Source organism: Zingiber officinale, chromosome 1A (genome assembly GCF_018446385.1).
Source record: "Zingiber officinale cultivar Zhangliang chromosome 1A, Zo_v1.1, whole genome shotgun sequence".
In the NCBI taxonomy this organism is placed as follows: domain Eukaryota; kingdom Viridiplantae; phylum Streptophyta; class Magnoliopsida; order Zingiberales; family Zingiberaceae; genus Zingiber; species Zingiber officinale.
Window position 1 is genome coordinate 140,658,157 of NC_055987.1, and position 6,806 is coordinate 140,664,962.

The 6,806-nt window shown below is 38.1% G+C and overlaps 1 long non-coding RNA gene across 2 annotated transcripts; it reads left to right on the forward strand.

Moving 5' to 3' along the window:
- The first annotated feature begins 3,266 nt into the window (after positions 1-3,266).
- LOC122036044 lies at positions 3,267-6,340 on the forward strand. Of its 2 annotated transcripts, XR_006127310.1 has the most exons (3): positions 3,270-3,542; positions 3,604-5,539; positions 5,956-6,340. It is a non-coding gene; the product is annotated as an uncharacterized LOC122036044 (long non-coding RNA). The 2 variants fall into 2 exon arrangements; XR_006127309.1 differs by having other exon boundaries at positions 3,267-5,539.
- Positions 6,341-6,806: the final 466 nt, after the last annotated feature.

Here is a 6,806-nt window from a genome sequence, read left to right on the forward strand (position 1 = left end):
CGTATGCTTTAAGCATGACGAGTAGATACCAGTCAGATCCAGGTGAAAGTCACTAGATAGCGGTCAAGAATATTCTTAAGTACTTAAGAAGGACTAAAAAATATTTCTTGATATATGGAGGCAATGATGAGCTAGCTGTAAAGGGTTACAGTGATGCCAGCTTCCAGACCAATCAAGATGATTACCGATCACAGTCAGGGTTCGTATTTTGCATTAATGGTGGTGCTGTCAGCTGGAAAAGTTCGAAGCAGGACACAGTAGCTGATTCTACAACAGAGGCCGAGTATATTGCTGCATCAGAGGCAGCAAAGGAGGTAGTTTGGATTCGCAAGTTCATCACTGAACTTGGGGTGGTTCCTAGCATTGCTGACCCTATTGAGCTATATTGTGACAACAATGGAGCTATAGCACAGGCGAAGGAACCTCGCTCACACCAGCGGACCAAACACATACTACGGCGCTTCCATCTCATTCGAGAGATCATCGAGAGAGGAGATGTGAAGATTTGCAGAGTACCTACAGAGGCTAATATCGCAGATCCCTTGACCAAGGCTTTGGCACAGAGGAATCATGATGGTCACACTAGGTCATTGGGGCTTAGAGCCTACACTGATTGGCACTAGTGCTAGTGGGAGATTGTTAGCTAGAGCCCTAGAGCCAATCATTTGATGATTGTATTTTGGACTTGTTGTATCATATTCTATATAAATAAAGACATTTGGTTTTTGGTTATTATACTTGCTTGTATTGGTGCCAAATAAACTAAGTATAATAACGTCCTTGAGTAAAAGGTTCTTACCTATATCAATTGATTGGTTGAATCGATAGTGAGATGATATAGGAAACACTACTGTTAATCATTCCTAGTCGAGTATTAACATTCAGGGATAATGTTAATGCAATAAGACTAGCATGTAGGTCAACTCGATGGCTTGATCTCACAAGTCATGGATATAGAGATATCAAGTTGACACATGGGTATGCATTAGAGAATGTATACTGAATGACCCGCCATGAGAAAATATCATGGATCGTTATATGAGTGTCATATACTTTCTCATGTGGCTATTAGTATGACTACTAGTCCTTAGACCTGAAGTCACCATGGTTCCCTACATAAGGAGTTATGTACTTTGGTTTCGTCAAACGCCACCCGTAACTGGGTGGACTATAAAGGCGATTACTGGGTATGTAACAAATTATGCGGAGGGATGTGAGTGATGTAGATGAGATCTATCCCTCCTATATGACGGGAGAGACATCGGTATTCTTGATAGAGTGAGACCACGAAGTGCATGGCCATGCCCAAATGAGTCAATATGAGATATTGAGCTCATTTGATTTAGTGAGTCTACTTGGAGTTCAGGATTTAGATTGATCAGAGGATGACACGGTCTATGCCTCACATTGATCAATCTAGATGTCTAGGATAGAAGGACACTTGTCATATTTTGTGAGAAGTCACAATTAGTAGTCACAAAGGTGATGTTGGATCTCAACATTCTTGTAACATTGGGTAGTAATGATGTGTTGCTAGATACCGCTCATTACTTATGCTCCTAAATGGATTTATGGGCATTGCCAACGTTACAAGAACCTATAGGGTCACACACTAAGGACAATTAGATGGAGATTAGGTTCATATGATGAACCAAGAGAATTAGATTCATTTGATGAATCAAATTGGATTAAGAGTAATCCTATTTGGGCTAATTGAGTTAGACTCAAGTTGATTCATGTGTTTAATGAGTCTAATTTGGATTATGACTGATTGAATCAATTTAATTAAATGAATTAGATTCATTATATTAAATTGGCTTGAATTAAATGGTTGGATTAGGTCAACCATGAGAGAGATTAAATCAAGTTTGACTTGACTTGAGAGGAAGATGAAGAGTCAAGTTTGACTTGACTTTATGCCACCTCATTGGTGAGTTGGCATTGAGTGGGTCAATGATGATGCTCCACATCATCATGGTTGCTTAAGTGGGATGTCACCTCATGGGAGTTACCAAGAGTTGTGACTCTTGGCATTCCATGGGAGTTACACACCCTCTTAATGTGGTCGGCCACATGAATGGGTTGATGAGTTTCATTTTGTAAATTAATCTCATTCATTTCTTCATCTTCTTCCTTGCTCCAATTTTGCTCTCCCTCTCCTCTCTTGGTCGAACCATCCAAAGGTGCTAGCACACCTTTTGTGTGGTTTTTCTCCACCTACTTGTTTGTGTGGATACATATAGAGAGTTGTCTACGTTGACAACTTCGAGATCCGGCATCATTTGGACGAGCGGGAACGCGAAGGGCTTCGCTTCAAAGGTATAACCTTTTCTTTTGTAGATCTAAGTGTAGATCTAAGTAGAAACTCGTATTCGTATGTTTTTCAAAATTTTCTTTGCACGGATCCGTTGGCTAGGGGCTTTCAGGGTTTTCACGACGCAAAAAAACGGTTTTCGCGGCCCAAAAAACCCAACACGGGAACAGTGGAAGTAGCCTCTAGTTCTACCACGCGATCCTTCAAAACTTTGTTAGCCCTTTCCAAACCCACAACCAATTGGCCCAAGTGTAATCCAGAGGCATAGAATTGAATAGAATAATGACAGAATTATAGTTCATAAAAGTAATTTAAGAAAACTTAGTCATAAACTTACTGTAGTAGCATTTCAGTGGTGTTCATCAGCACACTCTAAAATTGTGATACCTTGTGTTTGTTTATGTGCTTGCACTAATGACTCGTCTAATGGGCTCTTCAACTTAAGTATCCAGTAAGATAAGGGTGAAGCAGTGTCCACTCTTTGTTGAGATGACAACCCATGGGATAGCTTGAAAAGACATGAGGATTTAGTTGAAGACGTAGGCTTTGAAGGAGGAGTAAGAGGGATATCGGGCAGTTGTAAATGAACGGGAGCCTGTTGGACGGGTAAAGATTCTGATGTTTATCCAGCCGACCCAGGACTCTAATCGGGCATTGATCCTTCAGACACATGGTTGCACTACAAGAAAATTGGGCTTTTACAACACTTAAAAGACAACGCTTTTTTTAAAAAGCGTTGTCGTTTTTTTTTAACAACGCTTATAGTGAAAAGTGTTGTCTATTTCTTTATTTTCTTACTAATAGACAACATTTTTTTAAAAACTATTGTCTTTTAGTGATTTTTATGGGTCAACAACAACACTTCTTGAAAAAGGTTATCTATTATCATTTTTTTAATGTTGTCTATTGTTAAGTTCTCATCTAAATTAAATCTAGAATGATACAAACTGTTGGATCAAATAAGGAGTTGAAAAACCCCTAGGTTTCACTCACTTGCACCCACCTATCTTCCGAAAACCTCCCGAACCCTCTCACAACTTCGATCATCTCTCGCCTTCTCCATCACTGCCGACGTCCCTCATTCTCTTCCTCTACTCGATTGGGAGAGGACAGGCTCCCTCTTCCGCCTCCATCTCATCTACTGCCGACGCTAACGCACACAATAGGAGCTTCATCCCAGAATCCGCAGGCCATCTCATCTCCTCTACCATCTTCCTCGCCGTTGACGGTAAGGTCTTCTCACAGAGCTTCCAGATCTGAAAGCCATCTCACGGTGCCTTCATCTTTAGCCCACAACTTCTTCCAATTGGGAGAGGCGCCACCACCGAACTCTACATCACCCTCCTGATTAGTAGAGGTTTCTTCGCCACCACTAGTTTCCTTCCACCTCTCCATTTCAGATTTGAAGAGTAAAGCTTCATCACTAGCCAGCAACCCCTCTCCTCTTCGGATTTGAAGAGGAGAGTTCATTCATCCTTCAACAACCCCTTTATCTTCAGATTCGAAGAGAAGGTTTCATTCTCCATCGACGAGCAGCCATCCACTTCGTCCATAGCCTTCGCTGGTAGATTGGCCGTCAGTGAAGCTCCATCCAGCAGCCCCCTCTCCACTTCGGATTCTAAGAGGAGAGTTCTATTCCGATCCATGTCTATGACATTGGGTTATTTCTATATATGTTGAATTGTGTTATTCTTGTTGATTGTTGAATTGTAACGTAGCTATTCTCCCATGTTTAAAATTGCATGTAATTTTGCTTAATTGAATTCTCGCTCGTTATGTGTTTGATGAAACGCCTCTTTCATTAGTTAGTTTCTAAACTTGCATCTTCTTTGGTTTGAATTCTTGTGATGATTAGTTAGTTGAATGTTTTAGGTTAGATTAGATTAGATTAGTTGAATTTTGACAAATTTATTCATGTGGAAGTTTATTTCTAATATTTCCTAAATTTTTGAATACTCAAAAATAGATTGAAGAGGAATGAAAATGCTCAAAAATAGATGTGGGGAATGTGCTCGACGAGGTCACATTTTGACACTCAAGTCAAAAAAATGAACATTAGGGACTTAGTGCATACCTAAACTTCATTGGCCGTGGTGCCTTTCATTGGCTAGATTGTCCAATTTTCAACTGCTGAAAGTGTTGGACTTCATCGGACAGTCTTAACAAGTATCTGTTTCATGTTGGTTGGAGCACAACTAAAAATGATGGTTCTGCTGTGCCATCTAGGTTATCAATGGTTTGTTTTTTTCATTGCCTATGTGTGATTTTGATCAAGAGTTCTGATATTTGTGTTCGAGAGAGGATTTTGAACATTATTTCTGACCAAAATACTCTAGTCATCAAGCTGTACACAGTGAGTTCTTCTTATATCCACATAGATTTACATGGTCCAAATATATCTATTGACGTGCAAACATAGTCTATTTCTTGAAGCTTGATCTCTTCATATATATGCCTCTTGCATGGAATAATGTTTTTAGATATTCATATGTAAATTTTCTGGTCATTGCATATCATAGCAACCAATGCTGATGCACAAGAAGTCAAAAACAATTTCATTTTATCAAATTGGACTTGTAAAAGAAATAGGGATCTATGGCTGCATCAATTTTCGACCTTTTAGTTAGCTTGCTAGATTTGAAGTCCTCAATTGTTTTTTCCCAGAATCTACCAATAATTTGAGGAGCAGATCTAGTGGAACAAATCAAACTGCCCTCTTTGTTTAGCAATTGTTTCCTCGATCTTACTTAGCAGATCTATTGGAATGAATTATGCTGCCCTTTTGGTTTAACAATTATTTCCTTGATCTGACTATTCTTGGATCGGTTGGACCGACTAGAGGGGGTGAATAACCCTGTAAAGTAGAATTATGAATCTTCTCTTGCTTGTCGAGAACCAGTTGACAATTGCCACTCTTTTGAATACTCATTATACTGATCTCTCATATGTTAGGGAAACTAAGCATTGACCTCCAGCTTAATCGATTCCTTGTAGCATTTCATCACACTTTCCTAACAAGCTCCAATATCTTTGAGTGATTGGTAAGGATGTTGGATATGTATCTGTGAGAAAAAAGAGTTCTTTAATGAATCCAAACTAACGTGTTGCTTAAGTATTTTTACCTTAATCTTTTTGATCTTTCACCGATCTATGTTTGTTTTCTTTGATACACAGGTTTGTTCTGCCTTGGTGCAACTTATAGAAGTTCGACCATCATTCCTAGAGGTATGTAAAAAAAAGTATTTGGTTTTTAGGTGGATTTGTTCATATTTCTATTGATTGCCCATATTGGTTGTGTGTTTTTGCCATTCTATCTTAGACGAACATCACAATGGGAAGATGTTGTGGAATTCTAAAATAGTAGCATCAACATTTCTGCAAGCACAACCATGACATGGTAGCACATAGTGAAATGTGGATGTTGATTATATAAGATATTGTACATTAAGCCATGAATTTGTTCTCCTTTTTTGGTTTATTAGTTATGTTGTGTTGTTTGTTGATTTAATGCTAAGTAAGTTGTTTTGATTCCTACTTCAGAATCTAAGAGTTTATAGAATCTACTAGTGATATTGTTGTTGTTCTATTTTTGTGGATCATCAAGACTAACTTACACTTTGTCTTGAATCTTTCATGTGCAGTGCCTTTTCAGATATTTTAAAGGTGAATGGAGGTATTCAAAAACTCCAGCTAAATAGCTTGGGTATGGATGATTACAGGAGCAACAACTACATACTATGTGGCATTGCATCCGAACCTCATGGGTGTGACTGGGAAGTACTTCGACGAAGAACTATCAAGAAGGCTTTGGGATTTAAGTGAGAATATGGTTAAAGTCAATAAGTAAAGAACATTCAAGTCAAGAGGATAAGTAGCATCTATAAAGATCCTTTAAGTTCATGCAATAAGATGTAGACGATAGAAGTAGTTTTCAGTGTTTCCTAATTAAAATTTCTTTGTATGCAAGTAATTATGCTTGTTATAAAGTGTATGGATGATAATTTATATATTTATCTTGGTTGTTTATTTAATAATATGTCGTTGATTGAAGTAGATTCATTTTTATTTATCTTTTATTTGTCTTTGGTATTAAAAGATCATAGTTTAAAACCTCTTGGATAATGTTTTTTTATGTGTTGTGAAACTATTGTTTTTGCTAAAGAGGACAACGCTTTTTATGCGTTGTCTTTAAAAAAGACAACGCTTTTTATGCATTGTCTTTGTAAATAACAACAACGCTTATAAAGAGTTGCAAAAGCGTTGTCTTTTCTATAAATGACAACGCTTTTAAAGCGTTGTCTTTGAGCAGACTTTTAAAAACAGTGCTTTTAACAACGCTTTTTCAGCCACATAGACAACGCTTTTAAAGCGTTGTCTATTAGCTTTTTTCTTGTAGTGCTGGCTGATCTCCTATTGGACGTATGCTTGGAGCGGGGCGTAGTTGAAGAAACACTTAAGGCTAGTGGTGGAATTGGTTGAAAAGTTAGAGAAG